Source organism: Notothenia rossii (assembly GCF_949606895.1).
Source record: "Notothenia rossii genome assembly, chromosome: 7".
NCBI lineage: Eukaryota > Metazoa > Chordata > Actinopteri > Perciformes > Nototheniidae > Notothenia > Notothenia rossii.
Genome location: NC_136905.1, coordinates 65033579 through 65057233, shown reverse-complemented (window position 1 = coordinate 65057233; position 23655 = coordinate 65033579). Strand labels below are relative to the sequence as shown.

The window sequence follows — 23655 nt, the reverse complement described above, 5'->3', positions numbered from 1 at the left end:
TGTTATGTAGAAACCGTGCCAACACAAAGACCGAGCATCCAGCCTGGCAACTTGCTCTTTAGGCTCCTTCCACAATTTATGATCGGCACACAGTTCTTCCTGTGGCTTTTGAAACATAATGCAGAGTAAATATATCAGTCTCATCACACCAGTCTACAGTCATAATTACTTCAGTAAATTCAATTGAACTTGAGTAAAGTGAGGTATTTAGTAGTAGAGTAGAGGTATGCTTTAAGAATGTATGTTTTCTAATAATGTAGTGGCAATATATTATTATATATTATTAGGCATTAGAGTAGATATACATGGCAATGGGTCATGACTCATGAGAATATGAAACATACAAGCTAAATACAGAAAATACAAAGATATTGTAACTTTTCTATTAAACTTTAATGTCATTTCTGGTACTTAAAAAATTATAAAACAGTTGCACAAATATCAAAATAAAGGTTAAAAGAACTTGCAATAAGGTTAACCAACTACATAATTATGTGCAGCAAAGTTCAACTACTTGTATTTATTCCAAGTCAATCTAAAATATAGTACATTTATTTATATAAATAAATATATATATAATTTATAATTATATGAATGTTTTAATGTATTTTGCCTGAGACAGAGGGGATTTTTAGTTTGAGGCAACTTGAATCATTGACCCATTGACTATTTCACTATGGGACTGACTCTGATCCCTTTACTTGGTTTCTACATTTCCATAACGCTGCGTTCAGGTGTTGGTGATAAGATAAAACATTTGAGACATATTTGCTGCTAAATGTGCATCCTAATCAGCTGTTATTACTTACTTACAATCAAATCAGGAAGACGGATGATAAACAAACTAAACTGTCGGCTGAGCGTCGTTTGGTTTTATCCTGTTTTAGTTGACAATGCTTATCACACTGTGCCTGTGCGTTTAGGAACACTCGTCTTCACCAGAGTGGTAAATGTACGCTGCGCTCTGAGGTACACGACGGCACCACATCATGGCAACGCAGCAGCTGGAGGATGGAGTGCTGCAGCCTCACATAAAAGCACCCGAGACCTCAGTTACCCCAAATGCCCCAACTTTCCACACAAACACCCCCCCCCCCCCCACACACACACACACACACACACACACACACACACACACACACACACACACACACACACACACACACACACACACACACACACACACACACACACACACACACACACGTGTAGCTCAGCCCCAGCTGAACAAGAATAGAGCAATCCATGGTCTTGCCACAAACCAGAGCGATCCCGATGACCTCAGCATCATCGGGATCTTTTAAGCTAACACAGGTTGAATGCTTTGCAATATTTTTTCCCCATATGATTATTACTGGCTGAATTTGAAATGCACTTCATCTTCATAGAGTTGCAGTGAGTTTGTCAGTCACTCTCACAGTGTTTTATTACCTCTGCCTGTATTGGTGCATGTGGCTGCGTCTGAGCCTGTGCACATACGTATTTCCTGTGGTTCAGACACGGGTTTCTGGATGTGAGAGACGAGCCTCGTCTGTGGGGCAGGATGTTCCTCTCCAGTGATGCTCAGCGGTTAACTCAGACGCTGTGTGCGTGTGAGCTCAGGTCGCTGTGCTGCTGCATGAAACCTTCATATGTCCAGTGTGCATGCAATGGCCTTGTTCCACTCTGTTAAAGATCATATTGAGGCTCGACTCAACTACAGTAAATCTACAGCAATTTAAGATTTCAATGAAAGTTAGGTTCCTGATTACACAGTACCAAGCTCATTTTTCTTATGTAAAAATTGCAATAGCACAAATACAAAATATTCAAAGTTCAAATCCATTTAAATTTAAGTACTGAAATATTAAACTCAAACTGTATCAAAAGTAAAAGTGTTTATTATCAGGTCATAATCCTCCCTTTATTTCTAATTGTATCATACATCATACAATTTAATTATTATGAGCTGTATTTTAAATGTGTTGCTGGTCAATATCTAACAATGTGTGCCTATTTTACATACTGTAGCATTTCATTCGATGACTGTCTTTTTTATGTACATCACCAGTTAACCACCAGTTGCTGGGGCATGCAAGGAAAAACTCATACTAAAGTAACTCAGACGTGTACTTGATGTACTTAAACATATCTGGAACACAACCAGTTTGACAACGTGTTCGATAGAGTGTTTGTTGTCTCATTTGATAACGTACCAACAAGAACGTGTGAGAGATAACATGAGTGTGCAGCATGATAACACATGATTAAGCGTGTCCATGAAAAAAAACACAAATACAGCAGGTCTGACCAAGTATGCTGTGTTGTTGTTTTTTTGATCACATCTGAAACTAATAACAAATCATCTTTTACTATCATTTTTTTCAAACAACATGAGAAATGTAAGAACTTGTAAAGATTGTATCTTGGCAATTAAGTTATTGCTGAAAAACAAGTAGTCACTTACTATGACCTTGCTTGAAGTGAATATATCTGCACTTTCCTTGTTGTTCAGAGTTGGATTCTTTATGGTTTTTGCACTTATTGTAAGTCGCTTTGAATAAAAGCGTCAGCTAAATGATATGTAATGTAAGAGCAAAGGTGTTTACACATCAAGCTATATTAAGAAAACACTAAACTTAATTAATATACACACTTTTCAACCATAACTATAATGGCTTTGAAGCACCTGCTATTTTATTTGGCCAAGTGCATATGCATAGCTTAACAAATCAATAAATATATACAGTATCAACAAGTTATGCATCGCCTTCTTTATCAGCAGGTTAAAAGGTTTGACTATTTAACATAGAAATCCAAAAGGGCATGTTTGCCTTCCCTAGAATAGTGTGACTCAGTGGGCAGCTTTGAAACCATACGTTTTAACCATAACTGGTGTGTCTTTGTTCCGGTGTGTATACATCAGTGTACCTGTGTGTGTGTGTGTGTGTGTGTGTGTGTGTGTGTGTGTGTGTGTGTGTGTGTGTGTGTGTGTGTGTGTGTGTGTGTGTGTGTGTGTGTGTGTGTGTGTGTGTGTGTGTGTGTGTGTGTGTGTGTGTGTGTGTTTGCAGCAGTGACCTGCTTTCATATAGCAGCCCACACATTTCAGTACCTCGGTGGGTTTTACTGACCTAGAACAGTGGAGAAGGGGGGCTCTGGAAATTCACATCTATGTTTCAATGTGTGTCTGTGTGTGTGTCTGTATCTGTAAATGTAGGCATATGTGCTTAAGCTTTTTACGGTCTTTTGGAAAGCCGGTAACATAATAGCACACTCCATTTTTCTCAAAAATGTCGTTCTCACTTTCTCTTTCACCCTTCCCTCACACCGCCTCTCTTTCATTTGTCTCTCCCTTTGACAAATCGCGGCGACGTCCATTAGGATGCTTTATGAGGTGATGGTGAGACGGGGCACTCTTGACGGCCCCTAACACTGTCTCAACTCCCCACACACACAGACACACAGACACACAGACACACAGACACACACACACACACACACACACACACACACACACACACACACACACACACACACACACACACACGTCTCACTCTGCCTCATCCTTTGTGCTCTTTAATATCAGAGGTCATTGCTCTTTGTCATCCATTGCAATGCGTGCTGTGTGTGTGTGTGTGTGTGTGTGTGTGTGTGTGTGTGTGTGTGTGTGTGTGTGTGTGTGTGTGTGTGTGTGTGTGTGTGGCTGAATCCCTCAGCTCACTAGTGGAGAACCAGACTCAGCAGACGCTACATGTGTCTGATCTATGATCCAGGGCTGGCTTTTATTTTGAGGGAGACATACAGTGTTTCCTTTGTGGGAGGGGAGTGTGTGTGTGTGTGTGTGTGTGTGTGTGTGTGTGTGTGTGTGTGTGTGTGTGTGTGTGTGTGTGTGTGTGTGTGTGTGTGTGTGTGTGTGTGTGTGTGTGTGTGTGTGTGTGCGTGCGTGCGTGCGTGCGTGCGTGCGTGCGTGCGTGCGTGCGTGCGTGCGTGCGTGTGTGTGTGTGCGCGCGTGCTCCTAATGAAGGCCACTCAGTGCGGCTTCGCCCCCGGCCTCTAATGCATCCCAGGCCCCCCGGACTCGCTGGCAGGCTGGATGACTGGTGAGGCTCGGGGGTGCAGACCATGCAGAGGTTTAGGCTGCTTTACTGGGCTGCTAACACCGCTCCCCTCCAGTTTAAAGACATATACACTACATCGTGCATGTACAGTCAAAGACCACCTTGAGACCCCTCTAATGAATCTCCTGCTCGGACTGATGTTTGATAGGGAAGCGGCTCCTCATACATTTGCATACAGCGCTTTTTTTTACGGGAGAAATCGCAGATTGAATGCATCACCACCAGGTCTGGGTCCAATTCTCTCTAATGCGTCTAATTTACCACCGCGCACAGGTTGTGATTAACAGGAAAAATGCCCCACAAATGTCGCACAATTCCCTTCAAAGGTCACGAGCTTCCCTTTTAAAACTGCAGGTCATTCACTGAGTTCCTGTTGCACTGGGTGACATGCCCCTTATTACCATGCACACAATCATTATTCCAATGAATTGTGAATCAGCAACAAAAAAAACACCTTTTATTTTGTTGCAGCAGTGGACCCCAAGCAGTGTCCTGAACTTTTGTTGTAACCCTTCAGTTTTCTAGTAATTTAGGCAATAATTTCTTCTGCTTTTCTCTGCAAGTATAGCAACACACCCACGCACACACAGAAATTAAAACACACACAACACATTCTAATAAAACATTTAGACATCTATGATTAAAAGTCAATTATAAACATTTCTGTTTACATATGGTTATATTAAATGAAGTGGAAGCGTTTACCTGCCTTTTTTAAGTATGATCAAGTGCAGTCGAGCTCAAAACGTCACCTATAGTTGCAATAAGTGGACATTGAAGCCCTGCAGTCCGCCGTATTTATTCATTTGTATTTGACACGATCTGCACACTGGTTGGTTAGGATGTGCCTGTTTACTCCTTCTTACTGAATCATCTCTTAACAAAAGGTACAGGCAGACACTTTGATTGTCATATCTGATGGGTGTAAATCTTTAACAGGTGCAGACCAACATGTAAATGAGAAAGTTGTGATTCTCCTCGCTGGTCGTGTGGTTTTAACACCTTGGCTCTTCAACACAATAGCTTGCTGTGATAGAGAGCCAGACAACAATGCAGTAATCACCCAGAGTGAGTTCGGTCCAGGACAAACCTTCACTACCATCCAAACAATGAGTGAGAGAGATTTCCTCTGTGACCTGCTGCTCTGAGCCAGCCTGTGTGTGTCATTAACGCAACACTTGCAACATTTCCACTGTATCTACTTCAGGTGTTGTTTCCCCTACCATTGTCTTGGCTGGGCGCTGCGCCCTGCCAACGGAGCCCCGCGCCCTGCCTGAAATTCAAGGTGTTTTTATTTTGTTTTTTATTAAAAAAAAATATATAGCACTAAATTTCAACTGCAGTAATCTATCTACGGTCACTTTTCACATTGAACATGTGCTCTTTTATTAAATAAACTAAACGCCATGTTATTTATCCAATGTGTTCATGTTTCAGTGTTCACTGCTTTGCGTATTCACATTCTCCCTCCGCTCTGTTTCTGAAGGGCGGGGCTCACACACACGCGAATGCACACACTCACGCTCACAATCAGAGACAAGAGCGGAGGAAAGGAGAACAACAAAGTGTAAAAAAGTCAAATCTGCTTTATTGCCCCGAGCTCTGCTGTCTGCCCGTTTGTGTCCCCCCCAAGTTTCAAATTCGTTTATTATTATTTTTAAACCGCAAGCCGTTATCGTCACGGGAGAAGGACACACACAGCCTGCCCAGGTGGACGCGCGCGAACGCGACAACGAACGTAGCGTGCGCATTCTAAAAATAGCTCACAGATGGAGCAGGTACCGCTGTTTTGAACTACAGTATTGAGATGTGAGTTGGTTTATTCAGTAAATTAGCTCAGGATAATTGGATGTTCTGTCTACACCTGTTGATGTGAGGCTAATGCAGGACTTGCTAGCTTGATGCTACCGGCATTTAGCGGCAGTGACTCAACAAATTGCCTCTAAAAATGTATCGTCAGCAATGTATGACAAGCAGACTGCTTGTTTAATGTTAGACTCACACCAATAGCTCAATATGATCATAACACGATTGCTTTCAGAGATCAGATGAGGTGGAGCTGCCTCCAGCAATAGAGGATGAATAAAAGTAATACAGTACAGTGTAACACTACTGTATTACTTTTTAATGTACAAATACTTTGTTACTGTACGATATCAATAACAATAATCCACAGCTCCTCTCTGCTCCAGAGGATAACAAAAATTTGGGCGCCCCAACATTTTTTTTAGAGCAGCACCCTGCCAAGGCAGTAAACCTAGGGGAAACATTTGCCATCTACAGACACTAGTGTCATCTTGCAGATGTCTGAGCATGTATTTCTGTATTTATGCCTTTGCCTGCTCAACAAATAAAAACCTAAAATAGATGTAATCATGTTACATAATCCTCAGGTATAATAGTGATACAACAGTTATTACAAAATAATATCTTATCTCATATGTGTGTGAATTACACATAGTGAGAAGGATGTAGCGCTGTCGATAAACAGTGTTTTAACGTTACATGTACACACATGGCAGTACTTTAGTACGATGTCTTAGACTTCTGATGTTGTTTCCCACGCTGTAAATAGGTCTTAGAGGTTGCAGAGTTCTTTAAGTCATACATAAACACGCACACACATAAACACACACTGACACCCAGGCTGAAGCGACTCCCTCTGTGATCCATGCATTGCTCCACCTATACACAGGATATATATGGCAAGGCTTGTAAAGAAGCAGGTGCTTTTGCATGTTCTTCCTGAGAAAAGCCAAAGTGTGCATCTTTCGGTGCTTGTTTGCAGATTGTTGTGTGTGTGACTGTCTGTCTGGGAGTGGGTGTATAGCCAGGTGCTTGCTGACATACTGGGGCTTTGTGGTTGTGGTTGGTGGCTAGCTTTCTGTGCAGACAACCGAGAAGGAACTGCTTCTTTTTTTTTGTATTTCTATCTGCTAGTGTGCGTGTGTGAATGCAACATGAATATCAATTATATTCTATATCTCTTCCAGACTGACAAGCTTTTCGTGACAAGACTGGGGGGGTTGGTTTCCGCTGTAGTGCTACTTCAGTGCATACGAGTGTATCCACATTTGGTGCAATATGCCTCTCTGTGTTTGAACTTTGTGAGCATGTATTCTTCAATTTCATACATTTCTGTGTGAATGTGCCAAATGCAACACACATAGCTGTAAGGCAAGGCAGGGCAAGTTTATAGGTGACATTTAATACAACAAGGCAGTTAAGGAGCTGTACATAAAGACACAGATAAGATAAATACATTTGCATAAAAGGTATTTTAAATAAAGATGTTTAAAGAAGAAGAAGATAATGGGGAAATTACTTTTAAGTAAAAAAAAAAGATGGATGAGAGATGAAAGAAAATGCAATTTCAGTGCATATCATTAAATACAAAGTGCAATGTCAAGCAGGAAAGTCATTTGCACGACATTTGCAGTTTAACATATTGTAGCATTGGCTTTATCAAAGGCCCTGTTCCAGCCCACATGAGGAGCTTGTTGCGGCTCACTACAAAGGGAAGCGATGGTTGGAGTGGGAGTAGATAGCACTCCACCATTCCCACAGCCTTGGCTCAGGACCCATGGCGGCACCGCGTCACATGGTCCCAGAGGTGAACATGGTTGTGGCCTAAAGGCTTGAAAGCAGCAGCCAGGTCTGTGGGCGCATGACTTGATAAAGCCTGGCTAACCACGACTTAAATACACTGTGTAAATATCTGCTTTAATCATGTGGCAAAACAGAAGATTACTTAACTGGAGTATATTAATTGTCTATTTACAGCTGATTATATCATCACACACTCATAGGGAATTACATTGAGTCACATGAGTATGATGAGGAGCTCTGCCTGGGACATGAATTGCCTTTTTTTGTCCTTTCTTTGTACATTTAGGCTTTCTACTGAGTGATGCAAGACAACATTTGAACATTTAATTACATCGCACCAGCATATCTAAAAACACTCTCAATAGCAGCAACAATTTTGTTTTGTTACAGAGAGAGCAGAGAGGAGGCTGGTCGTGCCACAGAACAGGACACATGTTGCCACATTCTCACGGTGTCGGTTAGCCTAACCTCTTTACCCAGAACTCTTGGCGAAGTTCTGCTAAGTTGAGTCATCTCGACGCAGCTTAAATCTTCAGCTTCACCCTCACACAAACCACTTTGTGAGTCACACTGATAAAGCACTTAGACCTGCACACATCAAATACACAGATTTAGACATTGTAACAGTCCTGATTGTACCTCATGCAGTTGAGGATTGGTTGATTGGAACATTTTGTTTTCCTTTCAGTTAGAACCATCAGGAGATACATTGGAAACTACTGACTAAAGGCTTTTGAGAAGCATATATTAGTGTTTCAGAAGAAACCCACGCTGTGGATTAACCTTGCAAAACACCAAAAGTGGTTTCAACAAACCCCCGCACACACAAACCCATACTCTCTTTTCCACTGCAACGTCAACCCTCTATACATCACCTGATAGTTCTGTATGCTGTCACTGCTGTGAATAATGTGTCTATGGGAATGACTCGTCAAAGTGAATGAATAGCAGTGTGTGAGCTATTGTTCCACCGAAGATACTTAGATTTGCCTTCACCATACAAAAGCAATGATGGGTTATGAGAGCTACTTCATTACACATGGTCATTCATCAAAACCAGATATGTACGCTAGAGCTGCAGGGACTAATAGTTTATTTCTTGCGGATTGAATTAATGGGCACCTTTTTTGATAATTTATTAATTGTTTGAGAGGACATATTCTGCTCATTTTTAGGTCCATGTTTGTATTTTGGGCCTCTACGGTGACATGTTCACATGGTTTAATGTTCAAAAAGCTTTTTACTCATACTGCCTCTTTTTACCCTCTGTCTGAAACCAGAGCCCAGTCTGGTCTGGTTGGTTAGCTGGTCAGCTCTGTTGTGATTAGAAATGGAAGTGCCGACCCTTAGCCTATCAACTACAATGTGTTAGAGCTAGCCAATAGGAGCGCTAGTGTTATACTGTATAGCTGTCACTATGTTTCGGAAGTAAAAAAAAGGAGTCCAATGGAGGTGTTTTAAGCGGGGGGGGGGGGCTATGTGGGAGAGAATGTTTGGGAATTTAGCCTTTGCAGAACATTTACTTGCACAAAAACCTGCGGGAGGAAAAGGAGAACCCCAGAAAGCATAATAGGGGCCAAGTTAGTCAAACATTTCTGGTTCCAGCTTTTAATGTGAATATCTTCTAGTTCTTTAGGACAGTAATTCTATATATTTGAGCTCTGGACAAGTCAGTACATTTGACATGTCACCATGGGCTTTTTCATTTCACCATTTCTGACATTTAATAGATACAACGACTATTCTATTATCCAAGTGCATAACTGAAAATGTAAATAATCATTGGTGGCCCGATTGGGTGCATTTCTTCAATAAGCAGACATCATGGCTGGAAAGCTAATATTTGCTAAGCTCTTTTGTGTCCTTAGGCTGCAGTGCAAAAGTTTAAAAACGAAACTGTGTGGAAAGAGGGAAAGAAATATGCATTCTAATTCAAGTTTGACTGCGATATTCATCATTTGAAACCCAAGTCCTCCGACAAAATAAGCCATGATATAAAATATTCATGATGGAATGTCGGCAACCTCTCACAACTTTAAATTTGTGCTTATAAAATATATAAAATACATTGAGAAGGGTAGAGTTTATTTTCTGAGGTGATGTTAAATTTTGCTGAAAGGTTTCAGTGTGTGTGAATGTGTTTCAGGTTTGTTTGTTATGTGCAGAGTGCAGACCTGCCTGCTGTCGTTGAGTGAAATCAGAGACAGGTTGGCATGAGGAAGACTTGCCTTGGCAGCGCTCCGGCCGCAGACGGGTTCCGGTATGAGTTTACAGTATAGTTTGCCTCTCTGTGGCTTCACGACTCTGCTGCTTTGAGAAAGACTTAACCATGCGACAGACATGCTCTGCACTTTCCCACAGCCACTGAGCAGCCAAGGCTACTCTTATGGTTGCTTAACATTTGCACTTGGCTAACTACTTGGCACCTTGATATTTCAGCATCTTCCATTTTTCCTTGCTCTTAAGAGAAGCACTTTGTGACTTCAACCAAGAGAGCTGCGGTTGTATTTCAACACTTCAAGTGACTGACTAAAGATTGATCTGGTTGGGTATATTTGTGATTTTAAATCCTGCCAGAACTGTTTTGACAGGAAAGGTTCATGCAGTTTCACTCCCTCCATTGAGACACCTTTGATACAATAAACAAGATAAGATAAATGTAATATAAGACAGAATCTCGTTCCACATTTTCAATTGTTTCTTTCAGGCTGCACTAGTTCAGTGGAGTGACTCAGAGTTTACATAAGCAAAGTTGTCGAAGCCCACGGTCAACAGCCTGGGGATGAGAGGTTGATGTGAATCACCTCATCCAACACTTGTGGTTTTAGCAATGTCTCACTTGTTAGCTCAATGTTTCCATTATGCTAATGAGGAACATATACATCCTTCCAAACCGACATCTGTGATCAGCCCCGGGCTCAGTGAAAAGATCCCAGGCCCTCGCACACAGCGACCATTTGAGAGCAGGGATATCACGTATGCAGATGACACAGCCTTATAATTGCATAATCGTATAATTTTATTTGCAACAATTTCAACAGTAATTGAATAGTTGCATGCTGTTATTCAAATACTGTTGACACGTTTGTGTCTAAATGTCTTAAAAATGCATTAATTTGTTGGACATTGTAACCAAGCAGCATAATAACTCAAAAAAATAAATAAGAAAGATTTGCTGGTGTATTTAAACAAGTCATATAACAAACACAATTTTTCCTACGTGTTAAACTAAGAGCTGTTACTTTCAGTTTGGGCAACAGTGCTGATCAGAATGAATCATCACTATTACACTTCAATGGCTGCATCTTTTTTTATATTTTTTCATGAGGGGGGGGGGTGAGCTTGCACCGCTGTTCACAGTTGCTGTGTGTTGTGTCTGTGCATCTCCCCCAGCCTTCCCTAAATCAAGAAGGCAGAAGTGAGAAACGGTTGTGAAGTACGACCAGCGTCTTCCTGTTGTGTGTGTGAGAAACCCCAGACGGCTGTCTAAGTTGCTCGCACGCAAACGCCGGCCCGGGAACCATGGTAACAGAAGGTCCCCATACACAGAAGGCGGAAGTGAGCCGACGCGCTGAGGAAGTTATTGGTTTTTTGATGGCCATTGCCGTGGTTTCATGAGAAAGACCGTGACTCGGCCCTTGTGTTGCGCAGACGGCCACCAGCGTGGGAATGTAGTCTTCATAGCGATGACAGTGGTGGCACCTATGACCAGACATCTGTTACATCCTCAAACACGTGAATTAGAGCAGGATTCAGCATGATAACATGTATTTTAACATGTAGATATGTCAGCCTGCAGCAAAAAGATTCTACTTAAAGAGATTCTACTTAATACATCTCTATCATTTCCTCACCATCATTCACACTCTCAGAAACACACACACATTGATGCAACTTTCGTAGAAAGTGGTGCAACTTAAAGATCCCCTCCACTCAAAAAGAGAGGTGAGTTTTCCCACGCTAGATTAGGCATATCATACATTTTCAAAGCTGCTAATATGCAAAGTTTGCATTATCATGGTTAAAGTTGTGGCAGCCAACATTCATACAAATGTGGGCCTTGTTGCATGCAAACCATATCCCGGAGCTTCCTTCATCTATATGACCAAAGAATCCACCTTGATATTGTGTTGCACATGCACTAACGATGTGTCAGCCACTGCTAGCTACAAGCTAACAAATTAGCAAAACAAATAAAAGATGCTAACTACAGTATTCATTCTGATTGATGCAACTCTTTATTTGAGTCAAACACTTTTAAAGAGTTTTTTGAATTAAATGTTTTGATGGAAATCAATGTTAAATAAAATATGTATAATAGCAGAGTATTAGCACAAACAACTAATATAAAAGAAACCCAAATAATTAAAAAAATACTTTTCATGAGGTGAACCAATTTTAAACTAAATATAACGGATAGCAGAATATTTCTTTGTACTTAAAGGACCCATGACATGGCCATTTCTACTGATCATAATTCCATTGCTGAGGTCTACTAGAATAGATTTACATTGTTCAATTTTCCAAACTCACATTGGTTTCTCATACAGCATCTCTGTATAGTATGTATACCTCGCGAATGGACGCGGGAAGGGTGCTGAGCCCCATCGGCAAGGCTCCGCTAGCACAGTTTTGCCGCGCTGCGAGGCTCCAGTATCACCCCCCCCGCCCCAGCACGTCACATTTTCGCCGCTGTGTGTGTGTGTGTGTGTGTGTGTGTGTGTGTGTGTGTGTGTGTGTGTGTGTGTGTGTGTGTGTGTGTGTGTGTGTGTGTGTGTGTGTGTGTGTGTGTGTGTGTGTGTGTGTGTGTGTGTGTGTGTGTGTGTGTGTGTGTGTGTGTGTGTGTGTGTGTGTGAGGAGCTCCACGGATTGGTCCATTTGGGTCGTCGTTACCCCACTTAGTACCAGGAAGAAAAAGAGAAATCTCCAACGAGGCGTTCTGGGGAAGCATGGACAGGTATTTTTCTGTGTTAGAGTTTTACTCGCTACAGGGTATACTTTGATGGTTTGTGACTTTGCAGACCGTTTACATGCATACAAACCTTCATAACACAAAAGGGTACGGGTAATAACCGGAAAATAATGACATGGGACCTTTAAATCATGTATGGAAGGTCATTTTAAGTTCATCGGCAGCTTTCCTTGACGTAACACAAGCCAACAAACAGCTCTGCCGTCACTGTGTTCATCTGCTGTCATGGAAACAGTGGCGTAGGTTCACCTGGTCTTAGAAAACCACAGCAACGTCACCCTGTCTTTAACTCCCTCCCTGTAGTTGTGTGTGTGTGTTGAGGTTGGAAGTGTGTGGGCCTTTTACAAGTTATCAACCGCAGATGTTCAAGTAGAAATATTTGTTCTTGAAAATCTCCATTTCTTTAGACATAACAACCACAAAGGTTTGACAGAGCCTTCCAGAGTGGTTTCAGTGGAGTCACACTACAATCATGCTTCCTGACCTCCTGTTACTCAGACCCTTACTGAGGTTTATTGTTCAGCTTTCATTTTCTTCTCTCCGGGAGGTTTCCTAATGACAAATGATCATTATCAAATATTGGGTAAATCATCTTAAAGTAAATGCATACTCCCTCACTCACTCCTGTGAGCCTTCGTGGTTGTCTGGCTCGTGCCTGATGTCTCCGGATTTTTTTTTTTTCAAAACACAGATGTAATTTCATCTTCAAGTCTGCATTTCTCTTTTTTATGTTTGAAGACATTTCTGTTTCAGTTAATATCCAGTTTTGAAGGCAATGATTGAATGGGTGATACATCCAACATATGTCCTATACTGACATCGTATGCTATACATTTTATTCAGTTGCCTTTTTTTCCTGCATGGATTCTGTAACACTTAATATGATATACATATTCTACCGTAATCTCCTTCATACTTTTCTGATATTTATTTGGTATGACTAAAAGTGATATAAGTGTGTGGATTACACCTGGTTTTTCATTTAATTCCAGAGATAAATCTGTTATAAATCCATTCATAGATAATTCTATGACCGTGTTAATGTCTGCAGAGCCCAGGAAGCATTGCATCTTGCACCAGCAGTGTGTGGCCATGCATGCGGCAGTTTCCTCCCATATCCCATAGCCACACCTGCCACAGCCTGGCTTCTGCTCTGCCTCAAGCCTCCTGTGAGCTGCGCCTAGGTTGACCAAGGATGCCACCAAGCACCCTCTGGGGCAGGGATCCCCTCAACCAGAACCCCACAACTCCCAGGCCTCAGCTCGAGTCAGTCTGAGGCCACTGGGGGAGAAACCACCCTCGCCTCTAACGGTTACAGTCTCGGTTCTGTGGTGCTCTGACACCATAGGCTGCAGCCGAACTGGGACTAAGATGAAACTGGAAACACAGAGACAAGCACCTGATACTAACTGCGGCGTGTTTGTGTGTGCATGTCTGAGAGCGAGAGCGAAAGAGGGGGGAGAATTTTATGGGCTGCTAAATGCCAGACTCACCACAGGTGGGAGCACCTCTGTCAAACCCATTGAAAGCAAGCAAAACGGAGGGTCTGTTCAACTGCTCTCGGACATGACAGCCAATAATGCAGCAGAGAGTGGCCACAACAGACACAGAACCAAAAGTCAGCAAATGAACATTTGCAGATTATTTTCAGCATAGTTGACACAGTAGTAAATGCCACGCGGTTTGGTTAGAGGAGGGACAGGCTGCAGGGGTCTTCTGGGAAGTCCCCCCCGCTGTCAGGGATGTGACTGCACTCATAAAGTTTAACAGCAGCAACATCTTCCAAAGGCAAGCAAACCACAGGTGACTCACTGATTCACTGATAATAGGGAAAACCAAAGGTTGCTGACCTACATAGATATATTTCTCTTGGACTGGGAGTTTAAAAATCCCCCTTCGAAAAGAACATACAGTATGTTCTTAAACCAAAAATCCAACCACGCTCACGTCAGCGTTCAATTTAGTGCAAGCATGCAAAATGTCAAATATAGAAAGGATGTTGCTTATCATGTCAAATCTATCAACAAAAGCAATTTTAGGCATTGTCCTTATTTTACAGTTCTTTCCATATTTTGCCCTTTATTTTTCCAACCTTCCACATTGTGGCAGAATCTTTCGATGCCTGTGATTTTGTGGTAAGTTACGCGGATACTATTGAGGTCCATTACATTGTCCAGTAAAAGGCCACTCCTGTGCGGCCTGGTTTTAGAGCCTTGGTTAAAAACACAAAACCAAGCCAGGCTTTTAGCCTTGGTGCAGAGGAAAACCACCACTCCACGACAATGAATATTTTACCTTGCTACCGGCAGTCCAGCAGCATTTAGTGACCACAGGCAGTGTTAAGTGTTCCTGACCAAAGGCGAAGAGGGCACTTAACAAATGATAATGCCCACTATCAGTCAGTGCTCTGGGCTGCCACTGCTGATGAGAGCTCCGTGGTATCTGGAGGCAGACCACTCTGGGCCCACCGCTGACCGGCCAACTAACCACACACTCCACAGCCTCCAGCACACACCTCCACTTCCTGGTGGGTAAATGGACATTGGACATCAGTCAAATGACAGCTGCCACTCTTGGTGGTTGGCTGACCCTCTGATCCCAACCATCAGGGAGAAATGTCCCCAACATAACCTACTTACGAGACTTTTTACAGTAAAAACAGATAACCACAATTGCGTTCAAGGAAATGGAGGTGGAGTTGAGGTTCACATCAGGTTATCTTAACCTACTGGGACCGGGGTACCACTTTACAATAAGACTACCCTTATAAAGGGTTTACGGATAGTTTGTCATTCACTTATTAATTAGGTTGTGAAAACGTTATAAATCATTAATAAGCTTTCATAAGACATGAGATAAACAGGGCAACTGTGACCGGTTGCCTGTCAAATAGTGAGCCCACATTTATCTGTACTGCTAAGCCTTATATTGGCTACTTAGCTTAACTCGTCTTCTTCATCAGCCAGCATCCTTGGTATCTGTTACTCACTGAGTTGATTCTCCCCCTTTCCATCTTGATGTTTCTTGGCATCTCTTATACCCATTTATGAATGAGTTACTAACATTTATAACTGCCAAAAGGGAGTCTTATTGTAAAGTGTAAAACACATTCCCATTTATGAATGAGTCACAACCATGGCAAAGAAAAAACCTATCCAACATACATTTTGGCGCCAGAGCTAGGGATAGTAAAATATTCAACCACAGATGATCATATAGAAACATCCAATCACAGAAAAACTGGTTGAAGATGTGTGCTGCAGTCCCATCCCAACCACGTGGCTACCACAGTATATTAAGGTTGGAACCATAGTCTCAATATAGTGGCGAAGTCCCTCCCCTTCCGGTGGACCTCCATGGGACCTTATATCGGAAAAATAATGTATTGAAGTCAATGGGTAGAGAAAGATTATCTTTCGATCCCGTTTGAATTGTGCCACGAATTACACATATGATGTTTGTCAATTTAAAAGATAATTTTGCAAGTACTTTATTTTTAAATGTGTCGTAAAACTGTGAAGTTACAAATTTCTTTGCGTGAAGCGCTCAATGAACTACAACTCTGGTCTTGCACACGTCACCAACACCAAGATGGCCGTCACGTTGGTACATTTCCCTTTCCTCTTTCTTTAAGAATGAGGCGAAAAGTATTAAAAGAGGTGAAAATCACTACAAGTATGGGCATGTGGAGAGCTGTACATACGAAAAAGGGGAGTTAGTCGGTTCTGTAAGAGCCAGCATGCGGGACCGGCTTTACAAGGTTTCGGTGAGTAACACGAGTGTAATGTGTAACGTTAATGTCAGCTAGCTAACATTAGCTAACAAGGTACACTCTCGTGTTTTGTTTTAGTTGAGAACGAGCAAGAGGTACTATTACTGGTATGATAACAACCTGGTACAAAGCACACAGGCATCTTGTTAAAGTAAGTAAGTACAGTAAGTAAATGTATTTTTAGCTATCTGGAGGGAATACATCAGTTATGACAGCACTTACGCGACTCAGGGATTTGTAGTCTTTCTAGTTGCGTATTTTTCAGAGTCTTATATTTCAACAGTTTTAAGACAAACTTTGAATTTTTTGACATGGAAATGATTTTTTAAGATTGACAAACAACATATGTGTAATGCATGGCACAATTCAAACGGGATCAAAAGATAAGTTTTCTCTCTCCATTGACTTCAATGTATAATTTTTCGGAATAAGGTCCCATGATGGGGAAGTAAGTGGGCGTGACTTCGCCACTCTATGGCCCATTCCCAAACCACTCCCTACCCCTACTCCCTACCCCTACACCCTACCCCTCCGTTTGCGCGTTCACGCGGAGGGTCCGCCATATTGAGGGCTGTTCCAAACCAACGAGTGTGGAGCGGTGTGGAGGGGGAGTGGGCTATCAAGCCCTCAAACAGCGAGTCTGCAGCAGTGCTGACTTGAGACCGGTCTCTACTTGACCAGAGTCACGCTGTATGTGTCCGTCAGGAAACACGCTGTTTACAATAGTTCCAGCAAACATCCACTGATAAACTGCGATGTTGACAACCTCATGATCAGTGTTGGGCAAGTTACTTCCAAAATGTAATATATTACATATTACTTATTACTCTCTTTTGAAAGTAATAAGTTACATTACAATATTACTGTCTCTGAAATGTAATGAGTTACACTACTTTAGTTACTTTTTAGTTACTTTCACCAAAATAACCGCAAAAGAATAGCTAGGTATTTTAAATGCTAAAATGTAGTTTAGTGCAGCTCATTATGCATCCAGTGAAGGGCAATGTGGTATAGCATAACAACTGTGTAGGCCCTTAAGGCTACTAACAACTTGTATTACACGGCTTAGTGGAATACTCCATTCTGATTGTAAATTCTTAACATGTGACACGTTGTTAATACAGCAGTACAGACCGCTGTCAAGGACTATAATGAAGGTTAACATATTGTAAATCAAGGCAAATATTATTTAAACCATGCTCATGGTTTGAAATGGCAAACATTGAAAGGCAATTATTATTAAAACCATGTAGCCTCATCACCTTGGTCCCATCATATACGCTGGGAAGAGAATATTTACTGTGCTTGAAAACTGGTATCACATCATCATGTGAGGTTGACTTTGTGACCTGGAGAACATTTCAGCTGCAACATCAGCTCGTTTATAATAAGCTTGGGATATGAGATATTTTTGTAGCCATTCGTGGTGAAGGCATCTGTGCTATTGTATGCATTATTTTTGACCCAACATTTCTCCAGGCATGTCAGAATATGGTACTATTTTCACATGAATATTCTAGCCATTGTCTATTTTTATACCACGAGCTGCAAAATGACCGCCTTACCGCACTGTACAGGCGGGTAGTTGTTTAGATATACCTGGCACCTGCGGGCCGCAGAGGGGCGGCGTAGTTTCGGGCGACGAAGACTGCTGCTCCGGAGCCGGCGAGTCAGGCGGGAGTAAGCTAGTGTCCACAACGGAGGGTAACGTGATGTCCGCATCTGACCTGTTGCTACTGTCTGCAGTAGATGTAGTGTTGCTGGCGTTTAGTGATGGTTGCTTTAACCATTTTCGTATAAATGATTATCCACAGATCAGATGTGTGTCACTGCTGTGGAAGCACTTTGGAAATGATGCACGCGCAGCGGAGCAGGTCACGCGCACCTGACACAATTTGTTGTTAGTATTTTTGGCTACGTTCTCTTTTTTGAATGGTTGCATAACGTTCAACTTCCCCGAAGATCTCGACGCGAAGCCTGAAGGGTAAACACCAGGTTTACTAATCTACCCGCATAATTTGTCCGGTGTCGGAATGTCTCGCTATGTTAGTACATTCTTAAAAAACAAAACACCATTTAATTTCGGGTTAAAATGTGTTGTAACTGCGTTACTGAGCATTGTAACGGGTAATATATTACCCAAATTTCATTAGTAATGCGTTACATTACTTCGTTACAGCAAAAAGTAATATATTAATGTAACGCCGTTACTTTTGTAACGCGTTACACCCAACACTGCTCATGATAACCTCATATGTTTTAACTTAGGATCGATCATACCTGTGTTTAGTCTAGAAAAAGGTAAATGTGTGTATTTTATTATAAAGTTGTGTATATTTACAGACTGTTGCAAAAACTAAGAAGCTTATAAACATCAGGTTTAAAACTAAAAGAGCTTTACAAAAAAGTAACACAATGAAATATGTTTAGAGTTTTATTTGAGTTATTAATTTACATTTTTTGTCTAAGAGATGCTGATTTGAAACGGTTGTTACATACAGTTACGGCATTTCCTGTTTCTGCCGGAGAGAGGGGAGGCCGTCCCAAATCTCGCTGCTGTATTTACTCCCTCCACCTGACAGGTGGGAGCCTCGTTGAGCTGCGAGTGTGGCTACAGACGGAGTTCACTCCGTCACGGAGGGGTAGGGTCGAGGGAGTGGTTTGGGATTGGGCCTATATGTAGTGTCCGTGACGTCACCCATAGGTTTCTGGTTTCTGCAGAGTTGCTGTGAAGCACGAAGTAGGCGGAGTCACCCGCTGCCGTCTCAACAGTGAGCTGGAAGCTCCGGAGCTAGCTGAGGCTAACAAGCTAAGCTAACATCAGCAGTGCTGCTCTGCGATGCTAGCTGGCTAACCTACGTCTATTGCTCCCGGTTGCTCCCCGTCTGCACACTGCCGTCGGATTTTACGTTTCTAAGGTAGGCAGACAAAAACTATTCAGCAAACTATAAATAATAATCTAGTTTATTGAGTTTTAGGATAATACTTCAGAATCTTAAAATCCCTTAACGTTTGCATATAATTGTGCTGTATACCTGTATTCAACACTGGAATCAAGCAAATATGAACATGTTTGCATGACTCTAGTTATTTATATTTAGCTGTCATTTAATTATACATTTACTACATTTAAGTCAAGCTAAGTTACATGTGATGGTAGCTAATTAGTGCTCTTACCTGTGATGCCTCCTCCAAACAGCATTATAACCAGACTATAATTAAAACTATAAGTACCAGTTCTAGATCCTTGACTTTAGACAAACAATTCAAAAGACAAAATTAACTAAATGTATTTAAAGACCAATCTTAATTTTAAGGTGCCTCTTTACCTGATATATTAGTTATACAGCAATAGCATTGACAATCTAAAAAGACAGCAACTTAACGGTTCACTTTATATTTCTTATTGTCTACTCTAAAGCATTTATTGCTTTCATTTCCCCCTCTCATACAGTGTGGTGTCCAGAAAGCTCCAGGGACTTCAGGGGGAAACCTCAGTGTGATGGACTTCCTGTCTGTTGGTTTGGCCGGAGAGGACTGATGGAGAGAGGTCTTTCCTCAAGGAGGAGGACCCGGCCTGATGGAGGAGCCCATGCTGGGCATCGCTTAGACCCTCCAGAAAAACGTGGGCAAAAATCCTTGATTATGCGGGCTAAATTCCTTGATTATGCGGGCTAAAATCCTTGATTATGTGATTAAACATGTAGGGTTTTTATGTGATTTTATGCGGTGAAATTGCGGAAAGTTGCGAAATATGCGGTGCGAAATATGCGGGGGAAAAGAATTAAAAAAAAAAAATATTGGGCTGTCTTATTTATTCTCTACCACACACAACCTGCCACTAACGTTAAACCCCTTTCCTATTCAATTAAACACATTCAATGTTTATTTATTGTAAAAGCAATTGGGCTATTTTAATCACACCCCCCCCCCCCCCCCCAATCTTGTAGGCTACTCACTTCGTTTCTTGTAGCCCTCGAAAGGGTTTTGGAGGTTGATCCCTCGGTGAACGTGAGTTGAATGGCTTTCTTGTCCGCAGCAGCAGAAAGCATTTTCGAATGTTTGAACGAATCAAAGTGGGTCGCCACCATCGATTTTCTCTTATGCTCCAACACACAGTTGCACTGGGTGCAGAATAGTTTCCCCCCACTTTTTGCCCGGTCTTTAGTAGAAATGTTCGTTGGTAAATGAGCTCTATACAGTGTTGTTTACATTCTGTGATGCGCGAGCTGATGACGTCACGTCAAGACGAGTTAACTTTTTTTCTTCTCAACTTTGTGTGGAAAAATGCGGGGATTATGCGGACTTTTGATAAATATGCGGCCTTTTAAAAATCTGCGCCATTTTGCTGATTATGCGGTAAATTCTGCGATCGCAGAATCGCGTTTTTCTGGAGGGTCTAATAGCTGATACCAATGGCACAGGCCTATTCTGTCTCTTTATTTGACTAAATGTGTTTACTTATACATTTAATAGGTTTACACCTTCTGTCTATTATGTGCTTTTTATTAAAAAAGAAATGTGATGGTTCATCTTTGATAACTTTTGGTTCACATTTCAATAAATTGAATTTGTATTTGCACTCCTTTTGTCCATTATTCTTACTGAAAATGTTAGATTACACATTCCATTTATTTGTGACGTTATAAACTCTGCAGTCACAAGGCACAAGTGTTGTGTAGCTCATAAAGTGAGGCAAATAGAAATAATCAGCTGATCGAGTGTAGATGTGGAAATAGGTGCATTCGATCAGTTGACTGTTTTTAAAAAGGCTCCCTTTTACCAATTATAAATGGTAGTAACTCATTAATAAATGGGAATGTGTTTTACAATAAGGCTCCCTTTTGGCAATTATAAATGGTAGTAACTCATTAATAAATGGTGATTTGTTTCACACTTTACAATAAGGCTCCCTTTTACCAATTAGAAATGGTTGTAACTGATTAATAAATGGGAATGTGTTTTACAATAAGGCTCCCTTTTGGCAGTTATAAATGTTAGTAACTCATAAATAAATGGTCATAAAGAGATGCCAAGAAACATCAAGATGAAAGGGGGGAGAATCAACTCAGTGAACAACAGATACCAAGGATGCTGGCTGATGAAGAATACGAATTAAGCTAAGTAGCCAATATAAGGCTTAGTCATCTTGCCAAATAGTGAGCCTGTGTTGATGTATGAAAACTGTTAGAACTGGTTTATAAATGGTTCTTAATGATTAATAAAGTGTTTACAGTCTAATTAATAACCTAATTATAAACCTTTTATAAGGGTATTCTTATTGTAAAGTGGTACCTTCTGAATATGCAAAATGTACAGATCTTTAAGATTTGACTGGAGCTCAAAACAGCCCCAGTTCAGTCACATAGTAGTATGTAAATACATCTCACCGCTAACCCAAAAAGCTGAGAATGCAATCTAATAACAATGTTTTCTCAAATCTTAGGAATAGTCAGCTTTTCAGCCCACTGTGGTTAAAGCGGAATCAAACCAATCTCACGTTCCAGTGGTGGTATGGCGGTAACAACATGAGCCTGTGTGATGCTGGGCAGAGGCAGGACAGCCAGTGATAATCTTACCTGATTGGATTTGCCACCAAAGGAGACCTCCAATGTGAGCTAATTGTTGACTGGCAGTGCGCTTGATGCCCTCGGCCCACTCTGATGGTTTCACATGACATGATAACAGTTGGAGGTCTCTATGGGGGAGGTGAGTTGCAGCTGGGGGAGTGGTCATGTGAATATGATGCTTATCTTACATAGGTGAGCTTAGAAGTCTGTGTAAAAATACATAAAGATCACATACAAACAAAAACATTAAAGGTTCTCTTATTTTGTTGTTGAAAACAAACATTTTCTCATTTCTGTTAAACTCAATCCTCTTAAGCTTTTGTCCTGAGTTAGATGTTATTATTAGTTTTTTTAATACAGATGGCTGTACATTAGGGTAACATATAAATACTAGCTTCCCTAATTCTAAAACCAGCAACCAACATAATCTGTGTTGTTTTATGGCAGCTTAGTCCAAGACACGTAATTGAATAAACAAAAGTGTATCAGTCTACAGTGAAATTAAAGAGAAAAATGAAAAGAGAGAAAGACAGCATCAACACATCTCACTTTCCTTTAAGAAACAGCGAGAGCAGAGCAAGTATTGAGAGAGGGGAAAAGGGGAAAAAAGGAGAAAGAGAAGCCAGCCTCTGTGTGGTCCTCCTTGCGAGCGTGTTCTGTTTAACTCTCGCCAAAGTGTTTTAAAGTGTTACAAGTGCATTAGTGCAGTGGGTCATGCCTTTGCTTGGCTAACGTCTGACCCCCCGCCCCCAGCCCTTGTAGCAGCTTCGGGGCGGGAAAGTGAGCTCATGTTGAAGGGGTTAGGCCCCACTGTTTGGAGAGGGAGTCGCCCCAGGGGGGGTAGAGGAGCGGCTGCAGATGAGAAGGCCGGGCAGTGGGGCGGGCAGCGGCCTGTAATGATCTCCTCATGGATCTTTAATGGCTCCCCTCAGTTAGTGTCAGCGTTCGCACTGGGGGGCACTGAATTATTCAGGAGGCTAAAACTGTGATCACACACAGGCATGGTCACAGATATGCCTACACACAGTCAATAAATAAGCACACTTGAATGCACACACATACATACTGTATAGACAGTGCTTTTTTCTCACACTCTGCCCTGTTATCTTTCTTAATAATCATTCTTCCTCTTAGTGATATCATACAGTACCAGAATAACATCTGTTCTTTCTGAGAAGTGTTGACTTTGCTGATTGTGCAGCTTACAAGACATAACATCCTTTAGTGACTATAAGATGTCGCTTGCACAACAGTGTTCAGAAGGCATTATCTCTTTGTCATTATTCAAATATATCATTGATCAACATTTACTCTCGCATGATGCTGTAGAACTTCAGTTTCTGTCCTCATGTTTTTGTGCTTCTTGTGCAGTGTGTCAGCTGTTATCGCTCTATCAATCAGATATGCAGCAAAAAGTCTTACTCATCAAGCTGCAAACACGATGAAATGTCAAAATGCTGAGCCTCACATATGAACTTCTGCGGTTTTTCTTTTTTCAGTGGTTTGCTTTGTGTGTGTGCATGTGTGTGTGTTCAAAGTGACCATGCCACCTAGTGGTACTTCTCCCTTCTTAGCATGGGGTTTGCTTACACTAACGTCACTGTCAAACCTCACAGCAAAGTTGCTGTAGATGAA

The 23655-nt window shown here is 41.5% G+C and overlaps 2 long non-coding RNA genes across 2 annotated transcripts in view; both read left to right on the top strand.

Moving 5' to 3' along the window:
• LOC307045989 overlaps nt 1-23655 on the top strand; it is a 133052-nt gene that overhangs the window by 64752 nt on the left and 44645 nt on the right. The gene's annotated exons all lie outside the window — the stretch shown is intronic.
• Nucleotides 19200-22225, top strand: LOC307045497. Its single transcript, XR_013809948.1, has 3 exons — nt 19200-19368; nt 19905-20075; nt 21897-22225. It is a non-coding gene; the product is annotated as an uncharacterized lncRNA (long non-coding RNA).